The following is a 15,267-nucleotide window of genomic DNA, read 5'->3' as shown; positions in this document are numbered from 1 at the left end:
CTCATCATTGGATTTGATTGACAGCAGCAGGAGCCAATGGTTGCGCTGCTATCAATCTATCCAATCAGGACACGAGACACCAGCTAGAGCTGGTGTGCATCCCGACCGGAGAAAAGATCGGGGTCAGGTAAGTAAAACGGGGGGGCTGCAGCACCTTGAGGGTTTGCAACCCCGCTAAAGCGCCGAGCAGGCATTCGGCGGGAGGCCTCCCTGGAGGCGAAAGCGTTTTTTTTGGGGGGGGGTTAGCGGGCAGCATAATTGATGATGGGTTTACATCAAGGGACACTATTTTTTTACATTTTTTTTTAAGAAAGGAATTGTCGAAAATGTGTCTCTTGTGTTTATTACTTTTTGACACTCTTTTGGTGAATGGGTAGGGGTACTATGTACCCGATACCCTTTTACATGGAGAGATGGGATCTGGGGGCCCCTTTGTTAAAGGGGGCTTCCAGATTCTGATAAGTCCCCCGCCCACAGACCCCCACAACCACTGGTCACGGTTCTGGAGATGAAGTCCTTGCCCCCCTGCCCTAAAGCACCCACTCCCCAATGTTTAGGATATGTGGCCTGGTATGGTTTGGGGGGAGGGGGGGCACTCGCCCCTTCCCTGACCTGCCAGGCTGCATACCGGGATAAGGGTCTGGTATGGATTTTTTGGGGGGGGGGACCCCACCCCATTTTGTTTTAATTTTGGCATGGGGTTCCCCTCCAAATCCATACCAGTCCCAGGGTCTGGTATGGACTGGGGGGTACTCCATGCCATTTTTTTTCTTTTTTTTTCAATAGCCAGATGCCGAGCCATTTTAAATGGGGTTTGACCATTTTTTTTTTTTTTAGAAATGTCATTTTTACTGCAGCATGTTCTATATATGCTACAGATGCGTCACTTTACAGGCACACTAAGGGGACCCCCCAGGCACTATATTTAAAGGAATTTTTCATTTTTATCGTTGCATTTTAAGCATAATTAAAATCACTGCTCCTGAAAATATATATATATACAGTATCTCACAAAAGTGAGTACACCCCTCACCTTTTTGTAAATATTTTCTTCTATCTTTTCATGTGACAACACTGAAAAAATGACACTTTGCTACAATGTAAAGTAGTGAGTGTACAGCTTGTATAACAGTGTAAATTTGCTGTCACCTCAAAATAACTCAACACACAGCCATTAATGTCTAAACCACTGGCAACAAATGTGAGTACACCCCTAAGTAAAAATGTCCAAATTGGGACCAAAGTGTCAATATTTTGTGTGGCCACCATTATTTTCTGGCACTGTCTTAACCCTCTTGGGCATGGAGTTCACCAGAGCTTCACAGGTTGCCACTGGAGTCCTCTTCCCCTCCTCCATGATGACATCACGAAGCTGGTGGATGTTAGAGACCTTGCGCTCCTCCACCTTCCATTTAAGGATGCCCCACAGATGCTCAATAGGGTTTAGGTCTGGAGACATGCTTGGCCAGTCCATCACCTTTACCCTCAGCTTCTTTAGCCAGGCAGTGGTTGTCTTGGAGGTGTGTTTGGGGTCGTTATCATGTTGGAATACTGCCCTGCGGCCAGTCTCCGATGGGAGGGGATCATGCTCTGCTTCAGTATGTCACAGTACATGTTGGCATTCATGGTTCCCTCAATGAACTGTAGCTTCCCAGTGCCCTCAGCACTCATGCAGCCCCAGACCATGACACTCCCACCACCAATGCTTGACTGTAGACAAGACACACTTGTCTTTGTACTCCTCACCTGGTTGCCGTCACACACGCTTGACACCATGTGAACCAAATAAGTTTATCTTGGTCTCATCAGACCACAGGACATGGTTCCAGTAATCTATGTCCTTAGTCTGCATGTCTTCAGCAAACTGTTTGCGGGATTTCTTGTACATCATCTTTACAAGAGGCTTCCTTCTTGGAAGACAGACACGCAGACCAATTTGATGCAGTGTACGGTGTATGGTCTGAGCACTGACAGGCTGACCCCCCCACCCCTTCAACCTCTACAGCAATGCTGGCAGCACTCATACATCTATTTCCCAAAGACAACCTCTGGATATGATGCTGAGCACATGCACTCAACTTCTTTGGTCGTCCATGGCGAGTGGAACCTGTCCTGTTAACCCACTGTATGGTCTTGGCCACCGTGCTGCATCTCAGTTTCAGGGTCTTGGCAATCTTCTTATAGTCTAGGCCATCTTTATGTAGAGCAACCATTCTTTTTTTCAGATCCTCAGAGACTTCTTTGCCTTGAGGTGCCATGTTGAACTTCCAGTGACCAGTATGAGAGAGTGAGAATGATAACACCAAATTTAAAACACCTGCTCCCCATTCACACCTGAAACCTTGTAACGCTAACAAGTCACATGACATCAGAGAGGGGAAATGGCTAATTGGGCCCAATTTGGACATTTTCACTTAGGGGTGTACTTACTTTTGTTGCCAATGGTTTATACATTAATGGCTGTGTGTTGAGTTATTTTGAAGGGACAGCAAATTTACACTGATATACAAGCTATACACTCACTACTTTACATTGCAGCAAAGTGTCATTTCTTCAGTGTTGTCACGTGAAAAGATATAATAAAATATTTACAAAAATGTGAGGGGTGTACTCACTTTTGTGAGATACTGTATATATGTATTTTTGTGGTTTATTAATACATGCCCCCTAGATCAGTACTTGGATCTCCATACCCCTTTTATGGCCAATACTTGCATATACAGTAAGCCTTCAAAATGGACACTTTTGTTTTTTCCTGGTCGGCACCCATAGACTTCAATGAGGCTCGCCGTTCAGGCTAGAACATTCCCTCTGTTTGGGAGTTCTGTTGCGAACAGAACAGGGGGTGTTCAGCCCATGTCTAGATATGAGAATAGACCACTGGCCAGAACTTGCCCATTTTGCAATTGAGCCACTGGGCTGCCCTGTATCCAGCGTGTTTTCCGAACGGGCATTCATTGCTTCCAGGGGGTTTTGTGACAGATAAGAGAGCATGTCTGTCCACAGAATCAATGGACCAACTAACAATTATCAAAATGAATCAGCAGCAGCTATCAAGCCCCTAATACCGATGTTACTGATTAAGTGCTTTCTGGATTTTGAATCTCTGTGTAGACTGCTTAGCTTTGTGGGTGTTGATTTAATCTGAAGACATTTTTCGGTGTAGGTTTCATGGGCACAATTAACACCCAAGGACCAATTTTTCCACACCTGCTTGACAGGTGCATATCATTTAAATTTTTGACAGCAAGCCCAATTCTTACTTTCCTCAAGAGTACCTATAGCAGGGGTCAGCAAACTTTTTCCACTTAAGGGCCAGATTCAATATATGTGAATGCATGGAGGGCCGCATTCACATGCTAATAAATGAAGATGGGGAGGCACAGGGGGGATACAGAGGTGGCTGTGGACGGGGGGGGGATACAGAGGTGGCTGTGGCAGGGGGGATACAGAGGTGGCTGTGGACGGGGTGTCAGAAACCATGAAATCAGGCCGAGACAGAAGTACAGTTAAATCACACTTGTTTAATAATAAAAGTAAAAAGAACAAACGTAGTCAGAACATAGCCAGATTTCATTAACCGGAACCGATAGTCAGCCAAGCCAGAAGTCAGGGATCAATGTAGTGGAACAGCAAGCAGGATCTGGAGCCAGAAGGGATGTCAGCAAAGCAAGTCTTGAACAGGATCACAGGAGATAATTTCTGTGATGTTGACCAAGGCAAAGGCAGAGATCCTCTGGACTGGACGGCTTAAGTAGGCAGGACTGACGAGCAGGATATCATCAACAGCTGAGTAACTATAGAGAGATAGGAGCTGGCAATTAGCCGACAGCTGAGCGGCCAGCTCAGAGAAGGAAGGGCTGGGCCCAGCCCTGACAGTACCCCCTCCTCAACAACTCCTCCCCCTCGGAGGACCACCAGGCTTGAGGGGAAAACGTCTATGGTAATCACGGAGGAGGAAAGGGGCATGTATGTCCGAGCATGTGACCCAATCGCGTTCTTCCGGACAGTACCCTTTTCAATGCACCAGGTACTGTATGCGCGCATGGAACCTGTACTTCATACTCCTCATGGTTCTCAAACTGTACAGGGTGAGGACGTGGCACCGAGGTGGTAAAGCTGTTGCAGACCAAAGGTTTTAATAAGGAGACATGAAATACATTCAAAATACGCATATTAGAAGGAAGGTCTAATGCGTAAGCCACTGGGTTAATCCTGCGAAGAATACGGAAGGGCCAATAAACCGAGGTGAGGAAACATGAAGTTGAAGGTTGCGAGATGACAGCCAGACCCTATCCCCAACCTGGTAAGAAGGCGCAGGCAGGCGTCTGCGGTCAGCATGTAGTCTGTACCTATCATTAGCATGTCGCAAAGCCTCCTGGACTTGTGCCCAAGTGGAACGAAGAGCACAGAGATGCTCCTCTAATGCAGGAATATTCTGTGGAACAAACGAGTCAGGCAACATGGTAGGTTGGAAACCATAATTTGCCATAAACGGGGACAATCGGGAAGCAGAGTTCAAGGCACTGTTGTGAGCAAACTCTGCTCACAGTAATAGGTCTGACCAGTTGTTATGATGGTCAGAAATATAGCAACATAAGAATTGCTCCAAGGACTGATTGGCTCGTTCTGCGGCCCCATTAGACTGCGGGTGATACGCAGAGGAGAAAGCAAGCTGAATACCCAACTGTGCACAAAAGGCTTGCCAGAACCGGGACACAAACTGACTACCCCTGTCCGAGACAATCACCTTGGGTAGCCCATGTAAGCGAAAGATCTCCCGAGCAAAAACGGAAGCCAGTTCCTTAGAAGTGGGCAACTTCTTAAGTGGAATACAATGACACATCTTTGAGAACCGGTCAACCACCATAAGGATAACTGTGTTGCCCTGGGAGTTGGGTAACTCCACAATGAAATGCATAGTCAGGTGGGTCCAGGGCCTCTCTCCATTGGGTATGGGTTTTAGGAGGCCCACTGGAAGGTGTCATGGAGTCTTACTCTGGGCACATTCGGAACAGGCAGCTACGAAGGCAGTTACATCAGCACATACACTAGGCCACCAGAATTGTTGGGAAATGGACCAAACGAGTTGATTCTTCCCAGGGTGGCCAGCAGCCTTGGGCGAATGGTAAGTCTGGAGCACAGCAGTACAGAGACTCTCTGGGACAAAGCAGCGGTCACAAGGTTTCTCAGGAGGAGCATAGACCTTAGCAGAAAGAATTTTATCACCCAAAGGAGAAGTGAGACTGGTGCGAACTGTAGCCAGAATATGAACAGGAGGAATCACAGGAACCGGAACCGACTCCAACTTGGAAGGGGAGGAAAATTGTCCTGACAATGCATCAGCTCTTACATTCTTAGTACCGGGCAAGAATGAGACAATGTAATTAAAACGTGACAAGAAAAGAGCCCATCGCACCCTTCTGGGTAAAAGGCGTTTAGCCTCAGACAAGAATGTGAGATTCTTATGGTCAGTAAGAATGAGAACCGGCACAGTGGTACCTTCGAGGAGATGTCTCCATTCTTTCAGGGCTAAAATGATCGCCAACAGCTGTCTGTCACCAATCTCGTAATTGCACTCCGCAGGTGACAATTTCTTGGAAAAGTAGCCACAAGGATGCATAGCACTCTCAGAGGTAGGACGTTGAGACAGAAGGGCGCCAAGACACCAGTCTCAGTCTCAGAAGCATCAACCTCAAGGATAAAAGGTAATGTAGGATCTGGATGTGCCAACACAGGAGCATAAACAAAGGCAGCCTTGAGACTCTCAAAGGCCTTAATGGACTCCGGAGATCAACTCTGTGAGTTATCGTCTTTTCTGGTCATATCAGTCAGGGGCTTGACCAGAGACGAGAAGTTACAAATAAACTTCTGATAATAGTTGACAAAGCCCAGGAAACGCTGCAGAGGACGTAAACCAATGGGTCGGAGCCACTGTAGGACTGCCAAAAGTTTCTCTGGGTCCATCGAAAAACTAGCAGTGGAAATTACATAGCCCTGTAACTGTTCACGATGGAACTCACACTTCTCCAGTTTACAATAGAGATTGTTCTCTCTTAGTTTCTGAAGCACACGACATACATCTGTGTGGTTGCTCTCCAGGGACTTGGAAAATATGAGGATATCTTTGAGATAAACCACCACACATAACTGCAACAAATCTCGGAGGACATCTTTAATAAATTCCTAGAAAACTGCCAAGGCGTTACAAAGGCCAAAAGGCATTATGAGGTACTCATAATGGCCTGTTCTGGTATTAAACGCAGTTTTCCACTCGTCGCCCTCCTTAATCCCCACGAGATTGTATGCCCCTCTCAAATCAAGCTTTGTGAAAACCATTGCTCCCTTGAGGCGGTCAAGTAACTCCGTAATCAAAGGAATAGGATAGGCATTCTTAATCGTGAAAGGATTAGTTCACCACTCTTCTTCTTCTCAAAGAAGAAACCAGCACCAGCAGGAGACGAGGACTTGCGGATGAAACCTTGAGAAAGTGCATCTGCAACATACTCCTCCATGGCCTTATCCTCCAAGACCGACAAAGGGTAAACCCAGCCATGAGGGGGTATGGCACCAGGTTGAAGGTCAATTGCGCAATCATACGACCACTGTGGAGGCAAACTACCAGCTTGACCTTTGTCAAAGACATCGCTAAAATCGCGGTACTCCTCTGGCAGGGAGGAGAGTGAAGAGGTGCACAGGACCTTGGCTACCTTCGGGAAGCATGTCTCACTGCATTGTGGTGACCAGGAGAGAACCTCAGCACAGAGCCAATCATAAGAAGGGTTATGCCTCTGTAACCAAGGATAACCAATAACCAGCGGAAACTTAGGTGAGGAAATAACTTGGAATTGGATTATCTCATGGTGAAGATCCCCTACGGCCATGGACAACGGAATTGTCTCATGAGTCACATGGGCAGGCTGTAGAGGTCTCCTGTCAAGAGCCTCAATGGCAAGTGGAGTGTCACGCAGCTGCAGCACAATCGAGTGCTTTCATACAAAGGCAGCATCAATGAACAGGTCTGCAGCCCCAGAGTCGATTAGAGCCTGTATCTCGATGGACGGCTCAGCCCAAGAAAGGGTGACCGAAACCAGGGGCTTATACTTCTGGATAACTAGGGATAAAACAATGCCACCTAACGTCTGTCCGTGACAGGACCTCAAGGTTTGGGCGTTCCCTAGACGTGTAGGACAGAACTTCAAGAGGTGACCTGCCTGGCCACAATAAAGGCACAATCTCTTCCTCCTCCTAAAGGTTTTCTCATCCGCAGAGAGACGCGTGAAACCCAAGTGCATGAATTCGCCTTCACTGACCAACTCGGTACCAGGAGGCATGGGAGGTGAGGAAGGCATGGGTGGGACTGCAAAGCTTGGAGACAAACGTACAGGAGGCTTCTGCAAGCGCTCCTTAAAAGAGAGTCTTTCTCTGAGTCTGGAGTCAATGAGGATGGCAAACGTGAAAAACTTCTCCAGCTCAGTGGGTATATCTAGGGCTGCTATCCCATCCTTTTTTGGTATCCGAGAGACCATGAGAAAAAGCAGCCACGAGGGCCTGATTGTTCCACGCAACCTCTGCTGCCAGAGTACAGAATTCAATGGCTTAGTCGGCAACAGTTCTCGTACTCTGTTCCATGGACATGAGGCACTTGGCAGCAGAAGCGGAGCATGCGGGAACGTCAAATACCCTTTTAAACGAAGCCACAAACTCAGGGTAGCTCAAGACAACAGGTTTTTATATCGCCATAAAGGGTTTGCCCAGGCCAAGGCTCTCTCAGAAAGCAAAGATATCACAAAATCTACTTTGCTTCTGTCCGTGGGAAACCCCTGGGGCAGCATCTCAAAGTATATCTCAAGCTGGTTGAGAAACCCTCTGCATTGGACTGGATCACCCCTAAATCACACTTGTTTAATAATAAAAGTAAAAAGAAAAAACGTAGTCAAAACATAGCCAAAGTTCAGTAACCGGAATGGATAGTCAGCCAAGCCAGAAGTCAGGGATCAATGTAGTGGAACAGCAAGCAAGATCTGGAGCCAGAAGGGATGTCAGCAAAGCAAGTCTTGAACAGGATCGCAGGAGAGTTTCTGTGATGTTGACCAAGGTGAAGGGAGAGATCCTCTGAACTGGATGGCTTAAGTAGGCAGGACTGACAAGCAGGATATCATCAATAGCTGAGTAACTTTGGAGATACAGGAGCTGGCAATTAACCGACAGCTGAGCGGCCAGCTCAGAGAAGGAAGGGCTGAGCCCAGCCCTGACATGCACTAAGCAAGCCGAGTCAATGAGTCCCGGTCCCTTACCACGTGATCAGCTGTCAGCCAATGACAGCTGATCACGTGATGTAAACAGAAGATCGTAATCGGCTTTTTGTTTCCCTCACGATCACAGCGTGAGGAGAGAAAAAAAAAAGCTGCTTACCGGCTTCTGTCAGAGGGACATCGGTCCCAAACACAGAGAGCCACTGCTGCTATTTAGTGTCCACCAGTGCCACCTGCAAGTGCCCACCAGTGTCACCTACCAGTGCCCACCAGTGCCACCTACCAATGCCCACCAGTGCCACCTATCAGTGCCCATCAGTGCCTTATCATCAGAGCCACCTATCACTGTCATCTGCCAGTGCCCTTCAATGCCACCTATCAGTGCCCTTCAGTGCCACCTATCAGTACCCTTCAGTGCCACCCATCAGTGCCACCTATCAGTGCCCATCAGTGTCACATATCAGTGCCCACCAGTGCTGTCTTATCAGTGCAGCCTATCAGTGCCCATCAGTGCAGCCTCATCAGTGCACATCAGTGAAGGAGAAAAATTACCTGTTTGCAAAATCTCATAACAAACTCTGAAACTTTTTTTTTTTTTTAATTTTCATTCTTTTTTCATTTTTTTACCAAAAAATAAAAAAACCCAGCAGTGATTAAATGCCCCCAAAAGAAATCTCTATTTGTAAAAAGGGAGGTTTTTGGTGGGACTTTAAGGGTGCCAACAAGGAAAAACAAATAATTTTAATCCATGCTAGGTATATAAATTACAAGATTTTTTTTATTACATGCAGAACATGATAAAAAGTTTGGTATAAGTTATGTGCACAAGTACAGAGATACATCTAAAATTTAAAACAGATGACAAAATGTAATCAGTAAATTAGAGATAGCATTGGAGTGATTGTGTCACGTACCTTACTGTGGAGTCTGAAATGACGAGGGTGGCCTCTTGCACGGTTCCGGTCCTAACACCCCTGGAGGTGGAGACAGGGCTGCTAGGGCAACGGAAGGGTGCAGGTGCCTGTTGGCAGGATCAGGAACACCGGAGCCTGGAGATGCTGGTGAGATGTTGATCCTGGATAGGTTCAGGAAAGTCCAACAGGAGAACTTGCAAGGTCGGGAACAAGCAGGAGTCGGGAACGTGCTGGCAGGAAGGTGCACAATCGATAGGCAGGTTTGTAGTCAGGGGCTAGCGGAGGTTGGCAATGGGATGGCAGAGAGGTACAAGATCGGAAGACAGAGCCGTGGTCAGAAGTTCAAGCCGGGTTCAGTACAGGAAGCAGAAGTAAACAGAGTTGCAGGGATAATCCAAAAGAGTAGTCAGGAAGGCCAAGGTTTCAGGATCAAGGTTCAATCAAACAGCAATCAAGGATACAGGAACTAGCTGAGACAATCCAGCACTGATACTAGTATGCTGACCCTTTAAATAGGGCGCCCTGTGCTGTGATTCGTTGGCTTGCGGACATGCCCACGCCGACGTGTACTTGTTCGTATGAGAGTACTAACATGCGTGCCTGGTCTGGGGTTCACACATTCGTGCCGCACGTCTGGCTGGCGCACGGGAACGAGCGTTTGTAATGGTTCTCTGACAGATTGTCCCCACATGTTTCGCCACTCTGGGCTCATCAGGGGATATTTAAGGACAATTAGATGTAACACTGCGTAAAACCAAAACAGAATTAAAACCATTGCATGGAATGGAAGTACAATACAAGAAATTAAATTAAAATGGTAATGGTACAATGGAATAGGCTGTCGACTACCATGCCCATCATCAAACGCTCACCCAAATGAGGATGTTTTGTCTGCGACTCAGGGTCAAATCACGAAAAACCGTCAATGGGTAGTGCACATGGAGGGACTTCAGTTGAGGCTTAAAAGAACTTTAAGGCTGGAATCTAGCCAACAGAATAGTGAAAACATTAGTAAAAGTGAAATGGAGTGAACAGGAAATAAATCGTGTAGGTGAAGTGGGAGAGGGTGAAGGAAAGGAACTGGGAGGATGGAGGATGACCGGGAAAATGGGGGAAAGTAGAAGAAGAAAGGGGGTGGGGAGAAAGAGGAGGGGTGGGGTTTGGTTAAAGGTGGGGTGGGGTGGGATGGGGAGGAAAGGAAGGGACGTGAAGAAGAAGGACGAGGGGAAGGAAAAAAGGGGGGAGAAGGGGGGGGGGGGATAGAGAAGGGGGAAGGAAGATTGAGGTATGGGGAAAGGGAAAGTGGGTGTGTGTGAGATAGATGACACTGCTTCTTTATTCCTAGTTTTGCTTTTTCATCAGTGTCTTTGAATAGTTTTATGTATAGAAGTCCAAAAGTAATAAAATATCTAAAATATCTTAAATTTTAGATGTATCTCTGTACTTGTGCACTTAACTTATAACAAACTTTTTATCATGTTCTGCATGTAATAATAAAAATCTTGTTATTTCTATACCTAGCATGGATTGAAATGATTTGTTTTTCCTTGTTGGCACCCTTAAAGTCCTGCCAAAAACCTCCCTTTTTACATTTACTTACAGGGATGTTGGTGCCTTTTCCTTGTCATTGTCACCTACCCATATTGCTACTTTTCAAAGCTCTATTTGTGTGAAAAAAACGATAAAAATGTCATATGGGTACAGTGTAGCATGACCGCGCAATTGTTATTCAAAGAATGACAGCACTGAAAGGTGAAAATTGGCCTGGGCAGGAAGGGGGTTAATGCCTATTAAGCAAGTGGTTAATATAAGGATAGTTGAAGTCCCCCATAATTATAACATTGCCCTACCTTCCCGCCATCTCCAACTGTGAAAGTAGATCGGTCTCTATCTCCACCTTGTGGCTAAACGCTGCCACTGTGCCATCAAACGCTGCCACTGTTCCCAAATGCTGGCACTGTGCCATCAAACGCTGCCACTGTGCCATCAAACACTGTCAGTGTGCGTGTGCCCATCAAATACTGCCAGTCTGCCCATCATATGCTGACATGCCACTCACAATCCCCCAGCCCCCGCCCCCCCCCCCCCCCCCGGGTGGATATTCTATTAACGTTTTCTGGAATACTTCAGTTAAGGTATAGTTGTACAAAAGAGGTAATTGTTCAACTGAGTTTGGGATAGCAGCACAAGCTCAGCCGAATGACCACTCAGGAAATGTCAGTTAAGACAGATGGCAACCACAGAATATTATATACACCTATGTACAATAGAATACCAATTGGACATAACCTGAAAGGTTAAGCAAGTTAAAGTGGTGTTCTGGCCGAAATTATACTTTTTAAAATACCCCTATAATACACAAGCTTAATGCATTCTAGAAACATTAGTCTGTAAACTAAGGTCTGTTTTGTTAGTTTATAGCAGTAGTTTGTTATTTTATAAACTTACAGCAGGCCATGGCCATCTTAAGTGTGGGCATCTGAAGCCAGACTGCATTTCTTCCTGGATCTCATCCTTGCAGATCTCGCACATGCTCAGTGCAGCACAAGTAGTGTAATAGGTTTCAGGTCAGGTTTCCATAGCAACGGCAGTGTCAGAGTAAGTTGCTGCCCCTTCCCAGAAGGCATTGCAAACAGGAAATGATGCGATGGGCCGCGGCCAGGGAGCATAACGTGAAAAATGAATACAGCAGATATACAGTAGATGCTGAGAATTTTTTTTTTTAATATCCAATTCATTTACAGTGCACAGTTTAGTGAGAGATGCTGAAGAGCTGTAAAAGTGGGTGGAACTCCACTTTAAGCATCAATACTGACAATACTTCTAGAAAGAGAAACCCAGGCTGGCCTGTTTAACCTTTTTATCCTAATGAGAGATGAAGCTAAACATGGATGGTATGAGGGCCCTTTAAGTAGCAATGACAGAATGTCCCCATTGCAGATCTGATGGTCTTCACCGGCAGTTGGAGCTCATTAATTGTATCCAATAAGGTGTAGTAACAGAGTGGTAGTACAGTAAAACCTTGGATTGTGAGCATAATTCGTTCCAGAAACATGCTTGTAATCCAAAGCACTTGTATATCAAAGCAAATTTCCCCATAAGAAAAAATGGAAACTCAAATGATTAGTTCCACAGCCATGTATTCATAGGTCCTTCAGTTTATAGTCCATATAAAAAGATTATAGCAATGTGATAGGTTGTGTAACCATAAAATGGCCATCCACAAATGGAAACCTCCACAAGGGGATTAGAAGCAAAATCCAGCAGGAGCTACAGAGTATAAAAGAAAAGAGAGGTGCTTCTAAGTGTAGCAATATGTTGCTAAATGTTGTACCTTCATTAAATGTAACCATATTGCTACACTTAGAGGCGCCTCTCTTCTCTTTTATACTCAGTTGTGACATGACGCTACTTGTATATCAAGACATCTCTTGTATATCAAGTCAAAATTTATTTAAAATTTTGCTTGTCTTGCAAAACGCTCTCAAACCAAGTTACTCTCAAACCAAGGGTTTACTGTATATCTTGTGATGACTGTAGCTAAAGATGCTTATGTATGTAGCACCCTCTACCATTAGGTAGGTGCTAGTAATGGGGTTTTACTAAGAACTGTCAGCACAGGAAAATTTAGGCAGGCCTATGCTGCATGCGAGGCCTGTCTGTTTTTTATCTGGGGGCTGGGAGTGGTCAGAGTAGCAGTGAGTGTGACCACCCTATTAGGGAGAATGTTCTAGAAGAGACACTGGGCCTGGAACTGGAGTGGCAGGCAGCTCATGTGGGAGCCCTGACCAATCCCCAACTGGTATTGGCAGGGGGTGGGCCTCCTATATAAGCTGAGGTAATATGCCACTGGGGGGGTTGTCGGCTGAGTGAGGTGGAGAATGGCATGCTAGGCAGCAGCAGGAGGGCACCCTCTGGGGGGATGCGCCGATCACAGGAGGAGGCCCAGGGAGAGCTGTGAAGGAACTTTGCCTCTACATGGTCATTGGCAATGTCTTTACCATCACACAGTCATTGGTAAAGAACTCCTGGAGCAGAGGGGCAGGTGAAGCTGTCGGAACACATGGTCCAGTCAAGTTCTCCATCAGGGACTCAGGGCAGAGAAAGGTCGGTGAGTGTTACCACAGTGGGGGTCTGGAAGTGCCAGGAAGTCTGTGAGGGAACTTTGCTTTTTCACGGTCATTAGCAAAGTCTTCATTATTTACACAGTGAATTATGAGGAGTCCTGAATCAGAGGAGAGACTGTGGGGATCTGTGTCAAATTGATGTGGCCTGAGGGCACATGGTTTGCAAGTTGGGCTGGCTGGGATCAGTAGTCCACCATCTAAAGAAATGCTTTAAACCACTAGGCCTCCGGGGAGAGGTACTGCAGGCCTCAAGCCTAGTAGCAGCGAGCAAACAGAGTCTGCTGGGAGGACTTATTCAGAGTTGGTTTTTCTTGCTCAGTAGGACAGGATGTGACATTACTTCAATTACGAAATATGTTTGTGCAGGATGGAAGAAATTCTGGGAACATTATTCTTACACGGTAAAGAGTAATGTCTCCATTCTTTACACGGTAATGAATGGGGAACTCTTGGAAGCAATGCTCTGCAGGAGTTGAGCAGAGGAGGAGAAACAGTCTGCAAGGTAGTGCAGGAGGAAGAGTCATAGCAGTTACAGATGCACATCATATCTTCTGGCTCTAACAATATGCTTATTTTTGACAATCTTCTAAAATATGATGGCAATCGAATTGTACCATGGGCATCCCATATACCCTTTCCCATCCAAGTTGTACCCCCTCAATAAAACAAAAACAAAACTAGCAAAAGGACTGTTCATTGTCTTTGGAAGTGATGCATGGAAGTTTGGCAGCGGGGTGAATTGGTGGATTGTTTGTTACTAGTGGCAACTACACCTCTACATTTGGAGGTCCCACCGAGATCCGCCTTCACGGTTAACCTGCTGGCTGTCGCCCCTAGCAACCGCTAAAAGCCAGGGGGGACTTTGCCTGTTTTGCCAAGTTTGGGGTACAATGAGGAAAGGATTATGTTTGCTCTCACAACTGACTTTTGCCACATGCCTTTGCCTATAGCAACCAAATCCAAACTTGTCGCCAAGTAATGTCGCCCATAGCAACCGTTCAGGATCAGCACTGCCAACACGCCCCTGCACTCAGTTGTTTCAATGGACACTCACTGCCGTGATAAGCCCTGCAACCAGTGACTGTAACCATGTGCTGTCACTCGTGGCAACCATGGCAAGTGATCGCGCTCCGGATTACAAATAAGGCTCTGCATGGCGCGGGCATTGCTCACTGCATTGCAGAAAAATAAAAAAAATCTTATGACTTTATTAATCCTGCTTAATACAGTAAAAGGAGTTGTGAACATCTGCTGTTGCCCTTAGTAACGGAATGCAACAAGGGGGTGTCTTTGACGGGATGCTGCACGGCCAGTCCCACACAGTAGGATGTTACAGGAGAGACTTTACTATGATCACTATGGTGATCGCTGTACAGTTTGCCTGCTTCAGTTCCAGCCTCTGTGATGCAGTTTTAAAACTTTAGCCTGGACAGTGCCTGCAATTCCACCGCGCCTGCCACCAGGTGTCACTACAGCACACGCTTCCTAAAGCCTGCTTACAGTTCCTCGCATGCTGAACCAACGATCGGGTGGGCGGAGTTATGCCCCAACGGAGCACAGTGAGGAGATCAGCGCGTTGCGCACCAGACAGGAGGCGGATGAAGATGGCGGAGGGTGGTCGGAGGATGCCAGCTATTCAGCGGTCACCTGAAGCGCAGGATCTGGGACATATTGGAAGGAAAGACTGCTGTGGAGACCCGTGGCCTGGCCAGGGGCCCGGAGGTTGCAGGAGTCAGTGTGCAGCCTCCGGTTGATCTCCCTGAAGAGCCGGCACCAAGTAAGACCCTTGCTGTGCCCATCCGGAGGGAGCCCATGCTGCAGGAGGGAGTACATTTAGGTGAGCTGGATGAGGTGAGCGAGGGCCGGGCCAAAGACTGGGGTTCGCCCAGAGTGCTGGATCAGTGGAGAAGCTGTTTTCCTGGTCTTCCCCAGAGGAGGGCTCCAGAGTGGAGGAGTGGGAGACTGGAGATT

The sequence above is a fragment of the Aquarana catesbeiana genome, linkage group LG08 (assembly GCF_042186555.1).
Source record: "Aquarana catesbeiana isolate 2022-GZ linkage group LG08, ASM4218655v1, whole genome shotgun sequence".
Taxonomy (NCBI): Eukaryota; Metazoa; Chordata; class Amphibia; order Anura; family Ranidae; genus Aquarana; species Aquarana catesbeiana.
The sequence above is the reverse complement of the archived record's forward strand: the minus strand, read 5'-3'. Positions refer to the sequence as shown.